The following is a 24,876-nucleotide window of genomic DNA, read 5'->3' as shown; positions in this document are numbered from 1 at the left end:
GGCTATGGCACTACCCAGGACTAGAGAACATCTTGCTTTCCCAACTAGCGTTATAGTTTAGTTTGTAATAATAATAATAATAATAATAATAATAATAATAATAATAATAATAATAATAATAATAATAATAATAATAATAATAATAATAATAATAATAATGGGCAGAAGAGGCATAAATCATAGCCTTTCATTCAATGCACAATCACACAGCAGTTATACAAGGAAAATAAGGGTGAAATAATTGGTAGTAATTTAGCTTTTACAAATATCAGTGAAAAGAATGTAGTGAAGAAATATTTTATGTATCATAAGGAAATAAAACTTTACCAAGGTAATTGAGCAATTAAAAAAAAAGGCTAATAACGTGCCGTTATAAGTGTTACCCTTACTATTACTGTTGCCATCGGGGTCGTACTATAACGGGTTACCTACCTACTACAGTATCTAGGCTTTGTTCGTTCTTTACTTGTGATTCGGTAAGCATTGATTATTCCCATTCACTAATTCGGGAAAGTAAACAACACCTTAAGAACTAAAAAAGGAGAGCAGAATTTGCGAACCATTATTAGCAAAGACAGGTAAGTTGTTCAATGTTATATGATTAATCGGAAATGGCCAATTTTAGCTGTATACTGTGATAATTAGGCTAGGCTTGTGCCCACTGTTGTATTGTGATGAATATCCTGGGGTTGAGCTACCGTTCACAGACCCAAGTTATTTATTACTGCTTTTTTGCCATTAGAGACATCCATTCGCCTGGTTCTGGAAGTAACTGAGTATTCCTCGAAATTAAACCTTAACTGTCATGATAAGTTGCTCACTCGGTATTACTGTATTTTCGGACAGGGAAACCTTTCCTAGTAAAAATCGGGTAGTTTATAGCGCTACGGCCACCCCCCCATATTTTGTTTATTATCGCTCCCACTGTTATCTTGTATAGAATAAGATCGTTTGGAAATGGTCTACGGATCTTAAATATGTGCTTAAACGCACACTTTTATGTTTTTTGCCGAAAACCCTAAATTACCTGAAAATTTATGTGGCTCGAGTTCTTACTCTGGCCACGAATCTTCTCGCTCCCGTAGTTCAAAAAACTAGCTGTAGTTGGCGTTACGATAGCGATAGCACCGCTGTAGTGACAAATTACCGAACTAATCGCGGCCGCGGTACTTTTGAAACGACCCGATGAGACCCCACTTGACCTGCGGATTAGCCTACAGGCATTTTTTTGCCCAATCAGAATTCAAGAATTAAAAAATCTCGATCATACCATACCTCACACGAAGCACGCTCGTTCTTTCTAGTGCAGACACCATGTCGTCCGGTGCTACATCTCGTGTTTCTGTAGATATAATTGATTTCGACCAAATTAACGACCCTACTTTTTTTCAAGTGTTCAGTTTCATGGCCACTAACAATTTCAGTGATTATTTGTATTTCAAAGGCCTGTTAGGTGATTTTTCCGGTGTGTGTTCTAGTTGCAATATCGGCGTAGTCACTAAGAAGTACGACAGCAAATCAAGAACCGGTGAAAACACGTACTTGTGGCGGTGTAATTATCATAAGTGCCGGAAAAAGATTAGTTTGAAACGAGACAGTTTTTTTGAAAAATCCCAGTTGTCGTGCCAGGATATTTTTATCCTCATCTGTGGTTTTGTTTATAAATTTTCCCAATACACCATTCGCCGTCCATCCCGCCCATCGAAAGTCAGAAAGAAGATCGTCAGCGCGCCTCCCGAAGATTCGGAATTCAGCGATTACGAATATTAATCATGTAAGTACACATGGATTTCAGTATTTAACTATGTAGTTAATTATATTGTTGTGTAAGGGGGGGTGGTCTTGGGGGGGCGCAGCCCCCCCCCGGGTAAGGACACGGCTTTTAGCATAGGTTAGGTGGGTTTTTTAAGTTAGCTTCTCCCTTCGTACTCGTAGGTAAGGACACGGCTTTTAGCATAGGTTAGGTGGGTTTTTTAAGTTAGCTTCTCCCGTCGTACTCGTAGGCAAGGAAACTGTTGTATAAGGGGGGGGGGGGGTCCGGGCTTCGCCCCCCCGGGTAAGGATACGGCTTTTAGCATAGGTTAGGTGGGTTTTTTAAGTTAGCTTCTCCCGCCAAAATCGTTTTTAGAACGATGGCCACAGTTCAGGATGTTCCAGTTTTCTACGAACTCGATTTTAGAACGGCGGCCACAGTCCACCCCACTTTATAATATTCCCATTTTCTATGGTTGAAAACGGACCTGGCCGTCACCCTACAAAGGCTCCTAAAAATCAAAGGAGCCAATGTATATCAGCAGCCAGTTCCTTACGTTTGCTTGAAAAATGGACATCAACTCGTCTAAATTTCCCCCACCTAACCTAACCTACAAGACATGTCCTTACCTACCTACCACGCAGGTGGGGGGTGGGGGGGGGCGCTAATCCCCCCTGCAACCTCCCTTAGGCTGCCATATTCTAAGATAGCCATCATCATACAAGCAGGTGGCTGCTATCATACTTACATCCCAGATCAAATTTTCCTTATAGAAAAACACTCCTTCCCTCCGAAAATGATACTTATTTGGAGTCTTTGTATTTTAGCAGCCAGTTCCTGCAGTGTGGATTGAAAATGGACATCAACTAACCTAAACTTTCCCCCCAACCTAACTTACAAGCCGTATTCGAAGTTAGACAATAATACATACAGGTTGCCGCTATCATACATACATCCCACTTGTTTTGACTGGCCGAAAATTGAGTAAAAAAAAAGTCCGAAATCGGCTATTTTTCACGGGAATGGTCACGGAATGAAGTAATATTAAATTAACTAGTTTTGCAAATGCTTGTCCCAACAATCTACATATTAGGACCACTCTGGTCATGGATGTCGGAAACGTGCGAGAAAAAAAAGTCCGAAATCTGCTCTTTTTCGCGGGAATGATCACGGAATGAAATATTAAATTCACTAGTTTTGTAAATGCTTGACCCAACAATCTTCATACTAGGACCACTCTGGTCATGGATGTCGGAAACGTGCGAGAAAAATGGACAATTAACCAAAAATTCCCCTCCTAACCTGGCCTACAAGCCATGTCCTTACCTTCCTCGTGACCTAACCGTGGGGACCCCCCAACCACTGTCGCTAATATACAAACCCCACAAACCCAACCTAACCAAACCTAGTAGTTCTCAGGTCACTACCCCTACCCGGGGCGAGCCCCCGGACCCCCTTCGTAAGTCTCTCTACTACACAAAAAAAGGTATGGGCAGCACCCAAAATTATATCTTAACCACGTTGTCATAATAAAAGTTACTCAGGCTTACCTTAAAATTCGATGTCGCTAAACCCAAAATCCTCCGGTTCTTGCGCCTTCTCCAATTTTACACTTCTCACATGGACCCCTAAAATCACCTAAGAGCCCTTCTCGAAATAAATAATGAAAAAATTCGGGGGCAACTTGAGTAAAATTACGTAGGGGTATATACCTTAGAGTCTTAATCTTATCAATTTGATCAATATGAGTGATAAACTCAGCAACATCATCAAAGAGAAACTGTACGTAACACGTCTATCCATTACGGCGGTTAGAGTTGGAAAGGGTCGACTCCAGGTCAATCTTGGGTCATGTGGGGGGGGGGTTAAAAATTTGAAATCACGCGGCCAACGAAAGGGTTAGTTCGGTTGCTTTGTTTGACACGCTTTATCTACCGAAATATCTTAACTAGATGTTGGCTAACCTAACCTTTGGTTGTATATAAAACAAATTATTATTCGGCATAATTTCAGGACGTGTCCCAACGAAATAATAATCTTAACAAGAGGTTAAAAATGAAGATTGTTGGAATTAGTGAAAACATAAGTCCGAACATCGATAACTGTTCAAGCTTGCACCACCAGCTGATAGGCGAACCGAGCACCGCCAAACGGAAACAATGCTTGCGGGAAATTTTATGATCGAGTAAGTTGGCCGTGGCTTCAGCGGACGACGCATTGTAACGACCTTTCCCTAACCTAACATTTCATGATAATTATCCTAGAAGTATCAAATGTCACTATAAATGACGTGTCCCTAAAAACTACAAACTTAACTAAAGGAGTAAATATGTAGAGTGACGGGACAGTATTAAATTGTAAAACCGAACGTTTCTTAGACTGGGGATGACACGGGCTCTATCTATCGGGAAAGTTGGAAACTAAGCAGGAGCTACCCGTGACTTGCGTTCGGACGGTGCTGAACTTAGAAAATATTGCCGTGGTAAAGGTAATTTATGATATTATTCAAAATGATAAAATAACATCATATTATGGTACAGTATGTTGGATCATTGTAAAGAACATCTTCCCCATAATGAAAAACGATTTGGCTAGTAATAAGAAAGATATCGCCCTGTCCCCAAAAACTACAGACACCCCATATATATATATATATATATATATATATATATATATATATATATATATATATATATATTTTGCCGATAATGGGGGACCCCCAGTGGGAACTCAGGGTTCTGGGTGGGGAAAACATACTGGGGAAACAGTATATAATGGTAAAACAAACCTTTTTTGTTCCAACACAGATACTTACCTCAAAACACTTTCTTAGGAGTCACTGGGGGCTCCTCTCTTAAAGACCAGAGTTTTGCGTAGTTTACCCTACACCCACCTTCTAAGTGACTTGGTAGCGGAAGAGAACGTGACCTGGGGCAATGACCGAGGTCGGCCAAGAGGCCACGCTCTCACTCTAGGCAGTATGTTTTCTGGTCGCGTTGTGTGCACACACCGCTCCTTAGTTCTCTGTGTGACCCCCTTTGTTCGATTCTACGTGCTTCCCACATGGTCGTGGTTCTTTAGCAAGTGTTCAGTGCCTTTACTACGTGCTTTAGCTTTCAACCCCTTGTGCTTTACTAGTGTTTCAGTACTTTCCCTTTTTCGCGTTCTTGTGTATTGCGATTCTTTGTGTTAGGCTATGGAGCCTGTTCGCCGTTGTCCTGGGCCTAGAGCCGGTAAGGCGTGTGGGGCTTTCCTGTCCAAGCCTGAGGTAGACCCGCATACGTTGTGTACCTCGTGCAGGGGCAAAGCCTGTTCTTCGTTGGACACGTGTCCCGAATGTGCGGAATGGAGTGAAGTTCAGTGGGTGAGGTTCGCCACCAAGAAGAAGAAGAAGGCGACGAAGAGATCACCACGGAAGTCAAGCGTTTCTTCCCCCGCGACTTCGGCAGGAGAAGGGGCAGGTAGAGTGTATCCTTCTTCCCCTACCCAAGTTAAGGAAAAGGTAAGTCCTTGAAAGGTAAACGGATGGCGCATCCTTCCCGGGAGAGTGATAGTGCGGTTGAATCGTCTTTTGCTAAGGCGTTGACGGCGCCTGTAGGTGAGTGTAGTGGTGCTCTGAAGGACGGGCTTCTCTCATATAGGGGCCGCGTCGCTACGGAGGACCCCATGTGGTCTAATAATGCTGCATTTTCTTCTCCAGATCCATGGCTAATTGTTTCAGGGGCATCAGCCACGGAAGGCGCCGTCGGCAGAGAAGAATCCCCGCAGGAGGACCCTTTGGCGTGGGACTTACCAAGGACGCCTATGAGGTCCCCACTGGACATCGAGGAAGGGCTCAGTGAGGCCTTCTCATGCATTCCTTGCCCCTCCGCGTGGTTACCGACGAAGGCAACTCTTCAGGATCATCGGCCAATTCCTTCTACATCGGGGCTGCGGAGGAGCCCCAAGAAGCCAAAGTCGTGTTCAAGGTCTCGATATTGCGAGGAGATCTACTCCTTGGGGCGCGACTCATCTGATTCCTCGAGCAGGGACCGTCGAAGACGTCAGAGGAGGAAGAGGGATCATTCCGTGCGGAGGAACTCCCCTTCGCGGTCTCCCACACGTTCTCGGGGCACGAGAAGCCCCCGCTCCCCTCCACCCAAAAGCAGGAGACCAGTATTACCGCAGGGGACGTGGGTTTTCGTCCCTAGCAAGTGTACGGAGGGCCTGGCCAGACCCGTTAGGGCGACACCTGAGCGGGAGGGAGACAGTCCTCCTAGAAGGGCCTCCAAGTGCCTCGCCAGGGAGTCCCCCGATGAACGGAGGACCGCTACTTGCAGGCCTAAGTCCCGTTCGAGAGACAATCAATCCGCCCAGCGGAGGGATTCGTCATCGAGGATGGGGAGCCGCGACAGGCCTCCCCATCGAGAAGATGAACGGGGACGGGCACCTTCGTCTTCCAGGTCTAAGTCCCGTCCGAGAGACACTCAATCCGCCCAGCAGGGGGAGTCGTCCTCGAGGATGGGCAGCCTCGACAGGTCCCCCCATCGTGAAGCTACTCGGGGACGGGCATCCCCTTCGAGGGCTCTCACGGAGGAAACCGTCTCGCCCAAAAAGACCTCGAGGAGGAGAGAAGTACTGGACGTCGATGAGCGGAGGGACCGAGGGTCCCGTCGGCACGAGGGCTCCCGTCGGCACGAAGGTTCCCGTGCACACGCCTCTCCCCGTCGGTCAGAGGAAAGAGAGGGTGAGACGTCGGCGGGGGAGGACTCTGCTTACAGGAGAGTCCTAGCCTTGATCAGGGGGTACAATGGCTTGGTGGAACCCGCCCCTCAGGAAGTGGAAACGTGGACCTTTGGCCTGAATAAGTTCTTCGACGCCCCTACCCAGAAGAAATCCTCTCTCTCCCTACCAGAGGCCAGGAATGTGGGAATCGGAAGGGCTCATATCGATAAAGTTATCGTACGGAATATCGACTCCGCCAGGGGATATAGTTCGGCGAAACTGTTGCAAGGACTTAAATCTCAGACTAAATACTACTCCTTAGAGGGCAGGACGAGTGGCCCCTGCATGACGGTGGAATCTATTGACATCCTGTGCCAGGGTGTTTCGGACGAGAGGGCAGCCTCGGCCTCTACATTCTTCTCCCAACCCGAGGCAGCTATGATGGAGGAGATGTCCAAGGACCTGGTGAACGTGGCGTCCTGGCTGGATTGGTGGGCCACCACCTTGGTCGGCACCCAGATCCCTACGGACTCTATGGAGCCTGCAAAACGGGAGGCTCTGAACCAGTTGCTAGAGTCGGGTAGCCGAGCCCTTAAGTTCATGACATTCCAGTCCTTGGCTCTCTCGGCTAACTGGGTCCTGCGGAGAAGAGACGCCCTGCTCAAGAATCTTCCGGTCAAGATCCCCGAAAGGGAAGCTCGAGCGTTGAAATATAGCTCCGTCTGGGGAGACCAACTACTGTATTCCCAACGAAGAAGGCAGAGGAAACAATGGAGAAACTGGCCAAAAAAAGGAAACTCTCTGGCCTGAAGCCCCAGACGGCGCGTCGCCCGGCCTTCAGGAGGCCCGTGACGGAAGCACCTGTGACTGTGCGATCCTTCCCGGCCCAGGGAAGACGTGAACCCCCGTCGGGGCTGTGGCCTTCCTCGACGAATCCCTTCCGAAGGGGATCCTCCTCGGCACCACCCCCGTATAGGAACTCCTATTCCTCCTCCAGGAGAGGCCGAGCAGGCCGTTCCTCCCATAGGAGATAAGATGGGAGGCCCCCCTTCCCTGCCCAAGCCTCTGGTAGGGGGATGCCTCAGTCTGACATGGCAAGCATGGAAGCTCCACGGAGCAGACCTGTGGACAGTCTCCGTTCTGAGAGAGGGCTACAGGATCCCGTTCTTGGAACAACCACCCCCGTTGATCCCAGCGTCCCAGGCAGACTGGTTGGTGTCTTAGGGCCCAGCGAAGAGAGCTGCACTCGGCGAAGAGGTCAACAAGATGTTGCAAAAAGGAGCTCTGGAAGCAGTGGACTTGCCGGGTCCGGCATTCTACAGCCGCCTGTTCCTAGTGGAGAAAGCAACGGGAGGTTGGAGACCAGTAATAGACCTGTCAGCCCTCAACAGGTTCATCAAGAAGATACCATTCAAGATGGATACACCAAAGACGGTCATGGCGTCCTTGAGGGAAGGGGACTTTATGATATCTGTAGACCTCAAGGACGCCTACTTCCAGCTACCCGTCCACCCGTCAAGCAGGAAGTTTCTCCGGGTGAAGTGGGGTGCCCAGGTGTTGCAATTCAAGGCCTTGTGTTTCGGTCTTTCAACAGCCCCCCAGGTATTCACGAGAGTGTTCACGATGGTTTCCGTTTGGGCACACGAACGGGGAATTCGACTTACCAGATACCTGGACGACTGGCTACTCCTTTCATCCTCAAGGGAAGACTTGAAACTACAAGGAGAGGATCTTCTACGTTTGTGCAAAGACCTGGGCATCATGGTCAACTTGGAGAAGTCACAGCTAACCCCAGCCAACAAGACGACGTACCTGGGAATAGTACTCGACTCCTTACAAGTCAAGGCATTTCCGTCCTCAGACAGACTAGACAACCTGGACCGGGTGCTCCTGCCCTTCCTTCGAGGACAACCCAGAAGAGCGAAGGATTGGCAGAGGTTGGTAGGACACCTTGTGTCCCTGGAGAAGCTGGTTCCCCACGGAAGACAGCACCTGAGGGTGGTTCAGTGGAACCTAAAAGAACGGTGGAACCAGGACAGTTCCTCGGACATAGTAGTACCGGTCCTTCAGGAGACCAAACGGGCCTTAGAATGGTGGCAGGATCGCTCACACACCCTGAGAGGGATGCCACTTTCCAACCAACCTCTGGAGCTCCTTCTCTTCACAGACGCATCGAAGGAAGGGTGGGGAGCTCACCTCCGGGAAAGGACTGCAAAGGGAACGTGGACGGAAGAAGAGAAGTCCCTCCACATCAATGTCCTAGAAATGAAAGCAGTCCAGGAAGCCTGCTACCACTTCGAGGAGGACATGAGGGCAAACTCGGTAGCCCTAATGTCAGACAACGCAACCGTGGTTGCATACGTGAAGAAGGAGGGGGGACTGAGGTCGAAGGAATTGTGCGATCTGGCCCTTCAAATCCTAAGGTGGGCAGAGAAGTGGGACGTCAACCTGACGGCAAGGTTCATTTCGGGGAAGAAGAACGTCCTAGCAGACGGCCTCAGCAGGGCGGGTCAAGTAGTAGCGACAGAGTGGTCCCTACACCCACAAGTGGCAAGCCACATTATCCAGATGTGGGGGTCTCCGGTAATGGACGTGTTTGCAACAAGGTGGAACGCCAAACTCCCCGTATTTTGTTCTCCTGTCCCAGACCCGAAGGCGGCAATGGAAGACGCCTTTCAACACGAGTGGGACGGCCTGGACGTTTACGCCTTTCCCCCCTTCTCCCTAATAAGACAAGTCCTCAACAGAGTACAGTACGAGCAGCAACCAACCTAAGGATGACTTTGGTAGCGCCCTGGTGGCCAGAGAGGGATTGGTTCGCAGACCTAAAGAACCTCGCCACTCTTCCTCCCTGGCCTCTGCCCGTCAGATCAGACCTACTAAGACAACCTCACTTTCAGAGGTTTCACGGAAACCCGGAGGCCCTTTGTCTACACGCCTGGAGGTTATCCAGCGCCTCCTGAAGAAACAAGGGTACTCTAGTAAAACAGCCAAGAGAATGTCTCTGTACCTGCGGAAATCTTCCGCAGCCGTCTACCAGTCTAAGTGGGCGGTGTTCGTTAAGTGGTGCAGGGACAAGGAGATAGAGCCCTTAGAAGCGTCCGTGCCTATTATAGCAGACTTCATGGTTCATCTCAGGGATAAGTTGGCCATGTCAGTAACAGCTATTAAGGGAGTTCGGGCGGGCCTGGGTCAAGTCTTCCTTCTCAAGGGTATAGACTTGGGCGCCTCCAAGCACATTTCTATGCTCATTAAGGCTTTCGAGCAAGCCTGCCCTCCTTCCGCCCCGAGAATCCCAAATTGGGATTTAGCGAGGGTTCTAGATATGCTCCGAAAACCCCCTTTCAAACCAATGAAGGACATCGTGGACAAGAACCTCACCCTCAAGACAGTCTTCTTACTAGCGTTGGCTTCAGCTAAGAGAGTAGGCAAAATACACGGGTTGTCATACGAAGTAGAACACTCAAGGGGATGGAAAGAGGTCACCTTGAAGTTTGTTCCCTCCTTCGTGGCCAAGACTCAGAACCCCTCGGTGTGGGACCCTAGGTTCGAGAGTTTTTCTATCCCTACTATTACGAACGTAGGGAACCAAGAGGACCTGAGACTGTGCCCAGTTAGGGCACTTAGGAAGTACCTCAAGAGTACGGCAGGCACCCGCCCCTCGGTTAAGAACCTATTCGTTTCCTGGGGACAAACGAAAAAGGGGATATCGAAGAATACAGTTTCATTCTGGCTCAGACAGGTCATAATGAGAGCCTACTCAATAGAGAGACTTCCAACACCGGGGAAGATCAGGGCTCACGATGTTAGGGGCATAAGCACCTCCCTGGCATTCGAGAGAAACATGTCGGTGGCACAAGTGCTCCGAGCGGGAACTTGGTCCAACCAGTCGACCTTCACCGCTCATTATCTTGAAGATTTTACGAGGAAATTCCTGGACGGGTTTTCCATTGGGCCGATCATCTCAGCCCTTCACGCGATTTAACGGCTCAAGCCCCAGGCTCAATCGCGAAATATAGAGGATCCAGACACAATAACGTTTTCTATCCCCCTCTCTTCCTATTTTTCTCTCTATTTCTCGTATTAGCAGTCGATCCTATTAACGTCGATCACCGTTCAAGGCGCCAGATTCGACATTATACAACAAGCACAACGAAGAAATTACAGAAGGGTAAGTGTTACCACACTTAATGAGTATTTTGTGTAGTTTATCCTACTGTCCATCGAGGTCTTGGGCTTCGGGCACTCCCTCCTCCTAAGGTATAAGTCTCCTAAGAAAGTGTTTCGAGGTAAGTATCTGTGTTGGAACAAATCACAAATTTTAAGTAATTTGTATTTTTCCTAACATACTTACCGAGAAACACTTTCGGGTTATGGCCCCCCCAACCGTCCCCGCAGTGCCTTACAGTCCTAGAGTATTGTTCCTTACATAAAACATACTGCCTAGAGTGAGAGCGTGGCCTCTTGGCCGACCTCGGTCATTGCCCCAGGTCACGTTCTCTTCCGCTACCAAGTCACTTAGAAGGTGGGTGTAGGGTAAACTACGCAAATCTCTGGTCGTTAAGAGAGGAGCCACCAGTGACTCCTAAGAAAGTGTTTCTCGGTAAGTATGTTAGGAAAAATACAAATTACTTAAAATTTGTGATTTTCACCATAGATTATGTTCTTGGTCGTATATTAAATCCAAGGAAAAATGCACAAATTATTTATATCTTATACTAACCATATATTTTTCATTTGGTTAATATGATACTCTAATTTCTAGTGAAACTGGAATTTGCTATAAGAAATGTACGAGTGCTGGTTAGTTTGGTATTTTTCTCTACTGTATATGTTTAATTGGGGCTGGGGCATAATAACCTACGTATCGGTCTATTTAAATGGGGAGTATGTATTTCACTCTAAGTCCATCGTTTACATCCGAGAGACTGAAGGGGACTTATTGCGCATACGTTTTTTCCTATGCTTTGGGGAGCTTTCTGTGTATTTGCATGACGTATTTGTCAGGTGGTTTTTTAAACCATTTAACAGCTTATAAGTACTTCTTCATAAGTTCCTGGATGTTGTTCTACAACAGCCATTTTTTTCCCACCGTGTTCAGTTTCCACTTAACCACCATCTCGTAAAGACATTTCCAAGATGGAACTTAAGGGAAGCACATCAATCTACTTGGAAATTTAGCGTAATTTCGTTTACGTCGGCAATTGATCATGGTGGAAATGCTCGTTGTTCAGTGTAAAGCTATTGTTACTCATGTGTAATTAAAGAATAACAGCGAAATAATGCCTCAAAGGTCCAATTCTGACTTAATTTTCAGGGAAGGCCAGCACATTTTCTACTGCAAAGCTCTTGTAAAGATTGTAAAGACAGTGTCAATCATAAGGTAAGGAATTATTTGTGATTCACTTTTTCATAATGGAAGGATTTATTTGTTATTGACTCTATCATATTGTAAGGACTAATTTGTGATTTACTTTTAGTTTGTGACCTAGGAAGGGGTGGGGGTCTGGGTAGCGGTTGTGACCTGGGAAGGGTGGGCCCGGGGGCTTTCTTCCCCCCCCCCCCCCCCCCCCCCCCCCCGTAGGGGTTGTGACCTGGGAACTACTAGGTTAGGTGGGTTTGTTGGGTTCTGTACCCTTTTACAAATCTCAAAAGTCTTAAATAATCATGTTTGGCCGGTTTTCAGCCATTTACATGAACCATATATTTTTTCAACGGTTATCTTGGGCTTATTTGGCATTTCTGACCATTATTATTGTTGTAAATCATTCGTGTATGACATTTTCCCACCCAAAAAAACCCTGGTTTCCCGCTGTTGTCTTTATATAAGGGGGGTCCAAAAACTCATGAACGGGTGGTTTGCCCTGATAATCAAGGTCAGAAATGCATAGAACACAAAATAGCGAATAGGAAAGATTCATGGTTCATGTATTTGGCTAGAAATTAAATTATATATTTACCTTTTCATTTATTTGATGACATTTTACGGGTCAGTTGTATTCGCTCCTGTTCGTTCATATGTACATACCAGTTTTAGATCTGCGCATAAACCCCGCCCTCCCTTATTTTTATCAATAGGATTACTTGTTTCCTTATAATCCCTCCCTATTTTTCCCCACGTCATTCAAGTATTTTTACCCACGACATTCAAGTATTCTTCTTGATCTGACCCTTCTAATACCGTATGTACCCATTTTTTTATGCAATACCCACATGAGCATATTGCGTTTTATCCTAACCATTCCTCTAATACCGTGTGTTTATACAATACCCACGTGGACATATTTTTTTACCCTAGTTGTTCAAGTATACTACAAGGTTTTACCCCTCCAATAACGTTATTTTTTCGTTGATGCAATACCCACTTGTGTATTTATCTCTGTTTCCATACCCCTTTTAACTGTTGTTACGGCATTTCAATTTATTACCATTAAATAATATTTATTATTCTCATCATTTCAACTTACTATTTTTCCATCATACCTGTTATTACCTTATCACACCCAGCTTTCACATAAATACTTACTCTGAACAAGTTTCCCATGCAAGCTCATTTAAGTTTACTTCGTAGACTCTGTTCTGTTTCCATTAACCAATCACGTGCCCATACTTATGGAAAGTTTCCAGAGGGGGTTTGATATTTCCCCTTCTATCCTTATAATTTAAAGTGCATCAGTCCCTTCCCAAGCCATTTAACTTGTAAAACCATTGTCCGTGTTAAGCCTTTATTCATATTCTACTCCTTTCGTGTGCTATTATGGAACTTCCCATACAAAGGTGTAATGGTTGTACTTATCCGTACTTAGAAGACAAGGGGAAGTTTCATGGAAATTAGCACGGTGCACCAGATGTAGTTAACACTTTTAACTCTACCTTCCACTACAGCAACAGTTGCCAGAAGACCCCGGCCTTCGACGTCCCGACCATAAAGTAAGTCATTATTTGTTCCGTAACCGAAATACAAACCATGCTATTTACATTGGGTATTACTTTCGGCGTAGCTGAAATGACGAGCCATTAGATTTTAACGAGGGTTTCCTACCCCGGGCTAGTTAGCAGGGGTAGGGGGAGGGGTAGCTTGCTACCCCTCCCTCCCTCACACACCGGTGAAATGTACCACTTCACTTTTGGCTCGGACAATGGACAGACGTGCCTGTCTTCGTCCTCGCTTGGCAGCCATTATTTGTTGTGTCTTTACTTAATCACTTACTTTTCTTTTACTCAATATATATGTAAACATTTTTTCGTGTTTATGTATATATTTGAGTATAGAAATCAGTAAGTTTCCTTTTCAGAGTTCGTGCTTGTGTGTGTAGTGTACGATATCTCCGTGTAACCCTCGGCAGTTAGGCCACCACAGTGTAATTTCATGGGTCGCGTTCGAGTTTGACTACGGTCTTTCTCTCTCTCTCTCTCTCTTTTGAGGGCGTTTACCCTTTACTACGTTACCTTACTACGTCTGAGTAGCTTCCTTCCCGTGTGGGTGGGGTTGCTACGCCGTAGGTTTTGTCTCAATTAGTTTATGAATCTAATTGTATTTGTTGATTTTTCAGCTTTTGTAGAACGATTCCTTTCGGGGTTTTCGTTCTTTATTAGTGTTCATTCATTTTTAAATTACATGATTACATAGTTACATAATTATAATTGTTATAATTCGGTGTTGGTTACAGCTCTCCTTCCGTGAGTGTAAGTGGTTGTGTGGGCACGCGTCTGTTGTGTAATTCTTGTGTTCTTTTCCCTCGGGATTCCTCTTCGGAGTCTTCCCGGGGGAGTGAATGTTAACTAATGATTTTTGTTTTATTTTTCACAGTTACCGATCTAGTTCGTTTCTGTAATGTGACAACGGAGTGAGCTGTCTTGTTGAGGCCTGGGGATTCGGCTGTTGCTGCCTCCCCTATAGATCTTCGTCAGGGGCGTGTCTCCTTCTCCTGGAAGTACTCCCGTGACAATTGACAGCTCTCCAGTTCATTTTAGAACACTCAGGAGGCTCGCCTCCTTGGGTGGGTAACTTTCCTTCCGAGGGAAGTTTTCCTGTCCAGGCTTGAGTTTTTCCCCTTTGGGGGTTCTCCTCTTGCCTTTATTTCGTGCGACTATGCTCTTGGTGCTGAGCGGTCGCACCTGCAGTTACGCTCAAGGGGCTGGGCAACTGCAGGAGCCCCTCTTTGGAGGATTGCTCTTTTTAGGTCACTGGCTGACCCGTCTCTTCTACGAAGTGTTTCTCTTTTGTTCGCGAGGGAGTACACTCATAGAGACTCCTCTTCAGAGGACTCTTCTACTGTTGTTGCTGTTGGCTGCCTTCGCCGTAAGGCTCACCGTCCGCTACGTCGTAAGGGCCTCCCGTCCCCTTATAAGGGTGTTAAGAGGCGCCTTTTTGAATCTTCTCCGTATGCAGCCTGCAGCTCCTACCTCCTTAGTTCTCTCCGGGGATCGATCTCCAACACCTTCCTGACCTTCCGCCCCTGGTGCAGATGGACAGCAGTCTGACCTCGTCGGGCAACGGTCCCTTCGGGGCAAAGGGTTGCCTCCCACGGTGTGGGTGCTTCCCTTGCGTGTCAGGGTTCCCCTGCGTGCCCTTCTGCAGTGTTAGCGCACAGGCGCTCTCCTGCTCGTCAGCGTTCTCCTGATCGCTAGCGCTCTCCTGTTCGCCAGCGCTCTCCTGTTCGTCAGCGTTCACCTGATGATCATCGCCCCACTGCTCGCCAGCGCTCTCCTGAGGACTCCGAACATCCTGCTATTCCTGTTGTGCGCCCTGCGCGCCATCGGTCTCCTGAGCGCTCTAGATCTCATGCCCGTCAGAGCGCATATGCGCTTCCAGTTCCTGATACGCGCCCTGTGCGCCCACGTTCGCCCGTGCGACCTAGAACTTCGGTTCAGGTCTTGGACAAAGACTCTTCTTCTCCTCGCCCTCGCAATCCGGCTCGTCAGCCTGTTCCAGCGCAGCAACGCTCGCGGTCGCCTACGCGTTCTTCTAAGCTACTGTACGCACAGGATTCCACGCGTCGCCCTTCTGCTCGCCAGCGATCACCAGCTCGCCAGCGATCACCAGCTCGCCAGCGACCTCAGACGCGTCAACGTTCGCCTGCTCGTCAGCATCTCCTGCGCGTCAACGATCGCCATCGATCTTCTACGTGTTACAGGTCCCCTGGACACCATCAGTAGCGATCTAGCACTCGCCTGCTGTGGACCACGATCTCCGGTAGCTGAGTCTTGCCATAGATCTTCCTCCTGCTCGCCAGAGCTCAACTTTACTTCTGTCCTTCTGTGCGCCAGCTTTCTTCAATCGCCAGCGCACATCTGCGCGCCCTTTCCTGCCACGCACCAATGGGCGCCAGCGGGTTTTTCCTGACCGTCCAGGATTGCCTGATTGACAGCTCGCATCAGCGCTCACCTTCCTGATGCACCTGCGCGCCTTCTGATTAGCGCGATGCGCGCTAGTCAACCCTAGTCTCTTACGCGTCAGTGATCTCCTACGCGCATGCGCGATTCTTCGCCTGAGCGCTAGCGTTTTGTTAACGCACCACCGCTCGCCAACGCGCCGTCGCTTGCCAACGCGCCTTCACTCGCCTACGCGCCATCGCTCGCCAAGACGCGCCATCGCTCGTCAACGCGCCATCGCTCGTCAACGCGCCATCGCCCGCCTACGCGCCATCGGTCTCCCGACCGCCTGCGCTCGTACGCGCGCCCACGTGCCTGCACGCTCACGTGCCCGCGCGACCGCACGCCCACGTGCCCACGCTCCAATTTTCGCTCGCGCGCGAACCGACGGTGTTCCATCGCGCGAACCGACGGTGTTCCATCGCGCGAACCGACGGTGTTCCATCGCGCGAACCGACGGTGTTCCATCGCGCGAACCGACGGTGTTCCATCGCGCGAACCGACGGTGTTCCATCGCGCGAACCGACGGTGTTCCATCGCGCGAACCGACGGTGTTCCATCGCGCGAACCGACGGTGTTCCATCGCGCGAACCGACGGTGTTCCATCGCGCGAACCGACGGTGTTCCATCGCGCGAACCGACGGTGTTCCATCGCGCGAACCGACGGTGTTCCATCGCGCGAACCGACGGTGTTCCATCGCGCGAACCGACGGTGTTCCATCGCGCGAACCGACGGTGTTCCATCGCGCGAACCGACGGTGTTCCATCGCGCGAACCGACGGTGTTCCATCGCGCGAACCGACGGTGTTCCATCGCGCGAACCGACGGTGTTCCATCGCGCGAACCGACGGTGTTCCATCGCGCGAACCGACGGTGTTCCATCGCGCGAACCGACGGTGTTCCATCGCGCGAACCGACGGTGTTCCATCGCGCGAACCGACGGTGTTCCATCGCGCGAACCGACGGTGTTCCATCGCGCGAACCGACGGTGTTCCATCGCGCGAACCGACGGTGTTCCATCGCGCGAACCGACGGTGTTCCATCGCGCGAACCGACGGTGTTCCATCGCGCGAACCGACGGTGTTCCATCGCGCGAACCGACGGTGTTCCATCGCGCGAACCGACGGTGTTCCATCGCGCGAACCGACGGTGTTCCATCGCGCGAACCGACGGTGTTCCATCGCGCGAACCGACGGTGTTCCATCGCGCGAACCGACGGTGTTCCATCGCGCGAACCGACGGTGTTCCATCGCGCGAACCGACGGTGTTCCATCGCGCGAACCGACGGTGTTCCATCGCGCGAACCGACGGTGTTCCATCGCGCGAACCGACGGTGTTCCATCGCGCGAACCGACGGTGTTCCATCGCGCGAACCGACGGTGTTCCATCGCGCGAACCGACGGTGTTCCATCGCGCGAACCGACGGTGTTCCATCGCGCGAGCGCCGGCTCGATTCCTGCAGTAGCCATTGCTTGCCTACGGGTCATCGCTCGCCTGTGAACTATCGGATTCCGACCGCCAGCTCTTGCCCTTCCAACCACGCTCGCCCTCCTTGTGCGCTCCCTCGCGCACTTTCGTCCGCGCTCCTGCGTGCCCGCGCACGGGCACTTCCACGTTCGGCCACGCGCGAACAATTGATTTACCATCGCGCGAGCGCCAGGGCGATTGCGACCGCGATTCCCGTCGGGGTTTCGCAACACGGCCAGCCTGGCGAGTCTTCTGGAGCGCGTATTTCCAGAACATGGTCTTCACCACGTAAACGCAGAGCATGGCACGTGCAAGAGCAGGAAGAATCTTCAGAGAGGTCTGAGCAACATTCTTCTTTCTAGAACCTGGGTTAGCCCTTCCTCCTCGACACTCAATGGAAGGGTCTTGCCAGGGAGTTTCCTTTTGAGATTTCTCTGTCGGGCAAGGGGTGACTGGTTTAGCCCTTCCTCTTCTCCATCCCGTGGAAGGGGCTTACCAGGTCCTTTCCCTCCTCGGTTGCGACCCGAGGTTTTGTACAAGGAAGCTCCAGGAAGATCATAGGTACTTTCCTCCTCTCAGGCTCAAGCACCTTTGCGTTCCGTCGCCAAGTTTCGAACTTGTGGGCAAACTCGATGCTGGAGCATCTAGACGCAGTGACCGAGGGCTTCCCCTCGGGTGTCTCATCCGTGGATGTTGACAAGCTCAGACACTCTTCCATCCTTGGGAAGAGCTTGTTTGAGCCCAAGGACAGAGACATGGACAGCTGTTGTGCGGAGGAAGTCGACTTCCGTTTTTCACTCTTCCAAGGCGCTTTCTTCCAGACCCTGCAGGCCTCCAACGCCTCTTCATTCAGCCTCGTCAGCCTAAGTTATCGGACCGGCTACGGCAGCTAAGACAAGGTGTACAATAGCAGTCCCCTCCTGTCAGGGATTCAGGGACAGGTAGCACGGGAGGCTCTCCCGGGGAGGCATAATCCTAGAGGGAGCGGCAGAGTTCACAAACTCTAGGATTGGCTACCCCCCCTTGCAGGTCTCACGCTGGGGGGATGCCCAAGGTTACTCGTCCGGATAACAGCTTCCTGATGTCGATTCCTGCACGATCTCCGTGATCAGCCAAGGATATCGCGCCTAGCTCTTACTATCTCTCCGTCACTGTCAGCGAATCCAGTGTCACTGAGCCTCTATGCCATGGGGTCGGCAAGATGTTTGCCCGTTTGGGCAGAAGGATCCATGCCTTAGGAGGAGGTTCTCCATAGGGTCGTCGACGGCTTCACCCCCCGGCTTCTTCAGTCGATCCTTTCTCGTAGGAAAGCATCTGAAACGGGAGTTCCGTCGTCGACCTCTCAGCTCTGATCAAGTTTGTCGAACAAACTTCGTCCAGCGTGGAACAGCAGAGTCGATCAGACTGGTAACAAGGCTGCAGGACTCCTTAGGCCCTGGATCGGAAGGACGGGTGCTTCCAGTTTCCATTCCATCCATCTTCCAGGAAGCTCTTGGAATTCAGCCTAGACTACAGGTGTTCCTGCTTAAGATGCGGTGTGGCGATCCTCCCGCGGCATCGCAGGTTTTTCTCAGGAGAACTCTCCCTGCTTTCCTCATGGCCACTCAGGAGCAGGCTTCCATCTCCTTCGCTTTTTGGAGGTCTGGTCAACTCCGGTAGGCTCGGGTTCGACCTTCCTCAACGCCGGGGCAAGCTTCCGGGTCTTTACCAAGAGTGAGGGATCATGGTAATTTGCTAGGAGCCTTCTCTACTTCTGCCTCAACATCTGGAGTATATAGCCATGATATTGAGTCAGCGAAGTTAAGCAACGTTGGGTCTGGTCAGTACTTGGATGGGTGACTGCCTGGGAACACCAGATGCTGTTGCCTCCTTCTCCGAGCCTTCCCTTCAGTTGACTGTGGCAAGGCCGAGGAGAGTCGCAGTACCTGTTCTCAGTCAAGGAGAGCTTTCAGCCTTATCTTGGAACGTTCCCTGGGTCTCTTTTCCTCATTGACCCGTCTAGTTCCGAACGGTCGCCTCAGGATAAGTTCCCTGTGAGGCGGCCCAAGTTCCGGTGGTATCCAAGCAACGATTAACCGGACTTTCTGGTCCCTATGGGACCAGCGGAACGTTTAGACCGGCAATGGGTTGACCTATGGAACCTCTTGCATGGGAGTGGTTATTCTCGTCCTTTCCCCCACATTTGATGCTGTTCTCGGACTCATCAAAGAAAAGGGGGGGCATGTTCCGGTTCAGGCCTATGGTCAGGACCTGAAGGGTACCTCCCCATCATTCAGGCAGGCTTAGGGGCCGTAGTCTGGCCCCTCTACAGATCCTACAGTTCCTGCCGAGTCGCTCCGTGCGCGACAACTTCATGGTACTGGCGTATTCCAACCAGCAGTGAGGCGCATTTTCATACTTTCGCATCTTGCAGTAGAGATACTGAGATGATCCGAGGTTCTCTCAATACCACTATCGGCTCGCTCATTCCGGGCAGAGGAATGTTTTCTCCGACTATCTGAGCAGAGCCTCACAGATAGAGAGTACCTGGGGGTCTTTGGCCTATAGTAACCAGCAAGTCCTGGCCTGGGGGACCTGATCACGACAGCCAGGAAATTCAAGCTTCCGCTGCTCTTCCCTTCCGTCTCAGACCCCAAGACTCTGGGGCAAGATGCTTTCCGGTGACGATGGGACAACATCGACGCCTGCGTCTTCCCACCATTGTTGTCTGTTGAGAATGGGTCTCAACAAGACCAGGTTGTCTTGTCAACCTTTCGATGGCCCTGAGAGCTCCGCTGTGACTATACGCAGAACAGTTTCCGGACCCTCTGCTTCCCCTGACGGAACTCCCGGGAGAGCTTCTTCCACAACACAGGCTACTCAGACAACCACACTACAACATCTTTCACGAGCCGTTGCATCGCTTCGGCTTCACGCCTGGAGACACTACGCCGCCTCCTCAAGAAGAGACAACCCGCTACAGTCGCGGAGCGGAGGTCGTGTCACCTGCGATAGTCATCCACAGGGGTCTACCAGACGAAGTGGAGAGTCTTCTGTTGTTGGTGTCGTGGGAGAGATACCTCTTCCCTTCAGGCCTCTTCTCCAGCAATAACGGAGTTATTGCTTTTCGGCGGGAGGAAACTCTTTTCCACTCTCGGCAGTGAAGCCTATCGCTCAGCCTTTTCCCTGGCCTTCAGGCTGAGAGGAATAGACATTTTCCTTCCCGCTGGACCTTTCTTCGCTCATGCGAAGCTGCGAACGTCCCTGCCCCCAGTCGGAGTGAGACCTCCTCCATGGAGCATTTTTTGGATGCTTTAGTCCCTTAAGAGATCTTCTCAAGAACCATTACGTCAGGCCTCTGATCGTATTCCGTCTTGGGGGACGGTGCTCCTGCTCACTCTGGCCTCGGCCAGTGTGTAAGCAATCTTCATGGTCTCGTACGACTCCGCCCTTTCAAGAGAATGGGGAAGGCAACATTCAGGTTCGCTCCTGAGTTGTTTTCTAGACTCAGAATCTTGGAGTCCCGGACCTTCGGTTCGACTCTTTCAAGATTCCGAGTCTCCATTCTGTATCAGATGACTCAGACCTTCTCCTTCTTGCCAGTAAAGGAATCGACGGGTTATCTTTGAGAACAGCTGCAGTTTGTCCTCACGTGCAAGCCGGTTTGGGAGCACGGGGAGGCCACAGGGGAGAGTCGCCAGTGTACCTCTTCAGCTCGGACTCAAGGGCATTCATCTCGACCTGAATCCAGACCCTCCCCCGTCATGTCGCCCTACAGCACGATGTCGGATACATCGCAACGTCCCTCGCCTTCGAGTAGAACTACTCTGTGACGCAGGTGCTACAAGCTGGAGTCTGGAAGCGTCTAATGACCTTCACAGCCCGCTTCCTGCAGGACGTGACCCACAGGAGTCTCGATACGTTTTCTATCGCTCTGTGGTGGCTACACAACAGCTGGTATAACCTCAGGCTCCTTTTTGGACAGGTAGCAGAAGGTTGAGGGCATTGTTATCAGGTTTTAGTCTGCATGAACGAAAGAAGTATGTCTGGCCCTTACTTTTTTCTTCATCATCCCCTTTACTGGGGAAGCAGCATCCTGGTCTCTGCATAGCTGACCTCAAACCTCTGCAGGTAAACCATGCTTCCTTGTGTTCCGAGTATTGAGTCAATACTGTCGCGTCCCCCATACCCTGACGAGGTGGTATTGGGAACGTCCTAACCCAGTGTTCCTTCTGGAACTCCAGGTCAACTGCCTAGGACGGGTCACACTTTCTTCCTTCACACACAAGCTTATGTAGGCCACACGTTTCCTTGCTACTTGTGAGGTGCAGGGACTCCTTTTCTCGAGTGCGACTCACTCGGATTCTGAGTCCCCGGGTAAGCCAAAGCCAGTATGGCTGGGGACTTTCCACCCTTCCTAAGGGGTTAGTCACCCAATGTAAATAGCGTGGTTTGTATTTCGGTTACGGAACAAATGACAAATTTGGAGATAATTTGTATTTTTCTTAACCATACAAACCTTAGCTATTTACACATATTTGCACGCCAGCCCTGTCCCCCAAGTCAAGTCCTACCTCTAAGTGAAGTGGTACATTTCACCGGTGTGTGAGGGAGGGAGGGGTAGCAAGCTACCCCTCCCCCTACCCCTGCTAACTAGCGTGGGGTAGGAAACCCTTGTTAAAATCTAATGGCTCGTCATTTCACCTACGCCGAAGGTAATACCCAATGTAAATAGCTAAGGTTTGTATGGTTAGGAAAAATACAAATTATCTCCGAATTTGTCATTTTTACTTCAAGTTGAATACCTGGTTAGTGAATGCAGTTCATGTTTAGAGTTATTTGTTCCGTAACTGACATACAAACCATGCTATTTAATAGGGGTTATTACTTTCGGCGTAGCTGAAATGACGAACCATGAAAATTTTAACGAGGGTTTACTACCCCACCGCTAGTTAGCGGGGGTTAGGGAGGGTACTCTGCTACCCCCCCCCCCCACACACACACCTGTGCTTGAGCTCACTTTACTTTTGGCTTGGAGTGAGAAAGGTTGTTCCTCTCTCTCTCCTCGTCTATTTTGGACTCCTTCGACTACTGTTGCTGCCCTTCGGCCAGACTTTTCTCCCCCCTTGCTGAGTTTCTCTCCCTTCAGGGCTGGAGCACAGTCTTGGCAAGTCTCTTCTACGAAGTGTTCACCTCTCTCGTTCGGGAGAGAGGCCACTCATAGAGACTTCTCTTCGGAGGATCCCTACTGCCAAGGTCAGCTTGCTGATCCACCAGCCCTAAGGGGCGTCATCATGAGTGTCTTCAGGTCTCTGCTACGAAGTGTCACCTCTCTCGTTCGCGAGGGAGACCACTCATAGAGACTCCTCTTCGGAGGATCGCTACTGATAAGGTCAGCTTGCTGATCCAACGGCCCTAAGGGGCATCATCACGAGTGTCTTCAAGCCTCTTCTACGATGTAGGCACCTCTCTCGTTCGCGGGAGAGGTCTCTCATAGAGACTCCGCCTCGGAGGATCAAGCAGAACTTCCAGTGACCTCAGCCTTGTGCTGCAACGTGGTCCTTTGGACTTCGGTCCTGGACTCTAACACGGACCTTTTACGGTCCCATCGGTGGATGCTGGCCCTTCCAAAGGGCTCATCCCAGTTCCTGATCGTCCTGCCAGCTGACCTACCGATCTACCAGCGCAAGCTTGCGCTGCAACGAAGGACTTCGGTCCTGGACTCTAAAGCAGACCTGCTTACGGTCCTCATCGAGGGATGCCCGCCCTTTTTATTTTTTTTTTTTTTTTAAAGGGCACATCCCAGTTCCTGATCGTCCTGCCAGCTGACCCTTCAACCAACTAGCGCGTAAAGCGCGCGCTCGCCAATCTTCTTACGCGCGCAACCGCCGACGATCTTCTTACACACGTAAGTGCCGACGATCTTCTTACTCGCGCAAGCGCCGACGATCGTCTTACGCGAGCAAGCGCCGGCGATCGTCTTACGCGCGCAAGCTCCGGCGATCGTCTTACGCGCGCAAGCGCCGGCGATCGTCTTACGCGCGCAAGCGCCGGCGATCGTCTTACGCGCGCAAGCGCCGGCGATCGTCTTACGCGCGCAAGCGCCGGCGATCGTCTTACGCGCGCAAGCGCCGGCGATCGTCTTACGCGCGCAAGCGCCGGCGATCGTCTTACGCGCGCAAGCGCCGGCGATCGTCTTACGCGCGCAAGCGCCGGCGATCGTCTTACGCGCGCAAGCGCCGGCGATCGTCTTACGCGCGCAAGCCCCGGCGATCGTCTTACGCGCGCAAGCGCCGGCGATCGTCTTACGCGCGCAAGCACCGGCGATCGTCTTACGCGCGCAAGCACCGACGATCTTCCGCGCGCGGGTACCGATGGTTTCCTGCGTGCACTCGCCGATCTTCATACGCGCGCAAGCGCCGACGATCTTCATACGCGCGCAAGCGCCGACGATCTTCTTACGCGCGCAAGCGCCGACGATCTTTCCCGCGCGGAAGCGCCAATAGTCTTCCGCGCGCACGCGCCAAATAGTCTTTCGAGCGCGCGCCAACAGTCTCGTACACGCGGTAAGGTCGCCATCACCGCATTCCCCCCCCCCCCCCCCCCCCCCCCCGCAAGCGCAGAACGGCGGGCTTGCCGGTAGGGGGGAAGGTTCCTGAAAGGTCCAGGGACATTTCTTACGGGCGACCCCACAGCGCAGCCGTCAGCTGGCTGCCCTGGTTTGGGGCTCTAATCAGAGTGGTATCACAGGCTTTCAAGCCTGTTCTCTCAGAGTTAGGCCACAAATCCTTGGCTGCATCTACTCCCCTGAAGAGGAAAAGAGGAGTTTCGGACGCGGTAACTTCTCCGAGGACGAAGCTGTCTCCTCGTAAGTCTTCGCGGCAGGCACCCTCCCTCCTCAGACTTTTCTCCCTCCCCTTCGGACGAGGATTTCCCGTCCTTAAGGGAGTCACGTGAGGTGAGACGTTCCCCCATCACACCATTGAGGGAAACCCCACCTCGCGCGGTAAAGTCTTCTCGAATAAGGGTGGAAAAGAGCCTGCCTCCGTCGTTGTTGGAGTCCTGCATCTCTCCCAGGAGGGAGTCGGAGGACTCCAAGACAGTACCGGGAGGCCCCTCGCACTGAAATCTACAGGTTCAGACATTCTTCCGTTATGGGAACGAACCTGTTTGAGCCTAAGGACGTGGAGCAGGCTGCTGAGAGGTGGAGGAAGTCACCAAGACTCCCTCCTACATAGGGCTTTGACATTCAAGCCCTATAAACCTCCAGCACCCCAGCAGCCATATCCCACCAGGACCACGAAACCGACAACGGCAGCAGAGACAGTGGTGTCTAAGCCCGTTCCGGTCAAGAAAGGCAAGAAGTTCTCCAGGGGAGGGAAGAATCCTAGAGGGAGCAGCCGAGGCCGCAAACGCTAGGATTGGCAGTCCCCCTGCATGTCCGACGGGGGGGGGGGGGGACTACATTGTTGCGCAGACAGGTGGCAGCAACTCGGGTCCGATTCCTGGACGATTTCCGTAATCTGTCAGGGATTTCACGTCCCGTTCACAACATCTCTACCTCCCCTGAGGACGAATCCGGTGTCATTTAGCTCCCT

The 24,876-nt window shown here is 50.8% G+C and overlaps 1 protein-coding gene across 3 annotated transcripts in view; it reads left to right on the top strand.

Annotated features, from left to right (window-relative positions):
• Positions 1-392: 392 nt before the first annotated feature.
• c12.1 (spliceosome-associated protein CWC15) overlaps positions 393-24,876 on the top strand; it is a 57,997-nt gene continuing 33,513 nt past the window's right edge. Inside the window, exons 1-2 of one of the 3 annotated variants that reach the window (XM_068359390.1) lie at positions 393-578; positions 13,343-13,387. The gene's annotated coding sequence lies outside the window, so the exon portion shown is untranslated. The remainder of the gene's footprint in view (positions 579-13,342; positions 13,388-24,876) is intronic. The other 2 variants (XM_068359389.1, XM_068359391.1) reach the window with 2 other exon arrangements.

Source organism: Palaemon carinicauda, chromosome 2, assembly GCF_036898095.1.
Source record: "Palaemon carinicauda isolate YSFRI2023 chromosome 2, ASM3689809v2, whole genome shotgun sequence".
Taxonomy (NCBI): domain Eukaryota; kingdom Metazoa; phylum Arthropoda; class Malacostraca; order Decapoda; family Palaemonidae; genus Palaemon; species Palaemon carinicauda.
The sequence above is the reverse complement of the archived record's forward strand: the minus strand, read 5'-3'. Positions and strand labels throughout refer to the sequence as shown.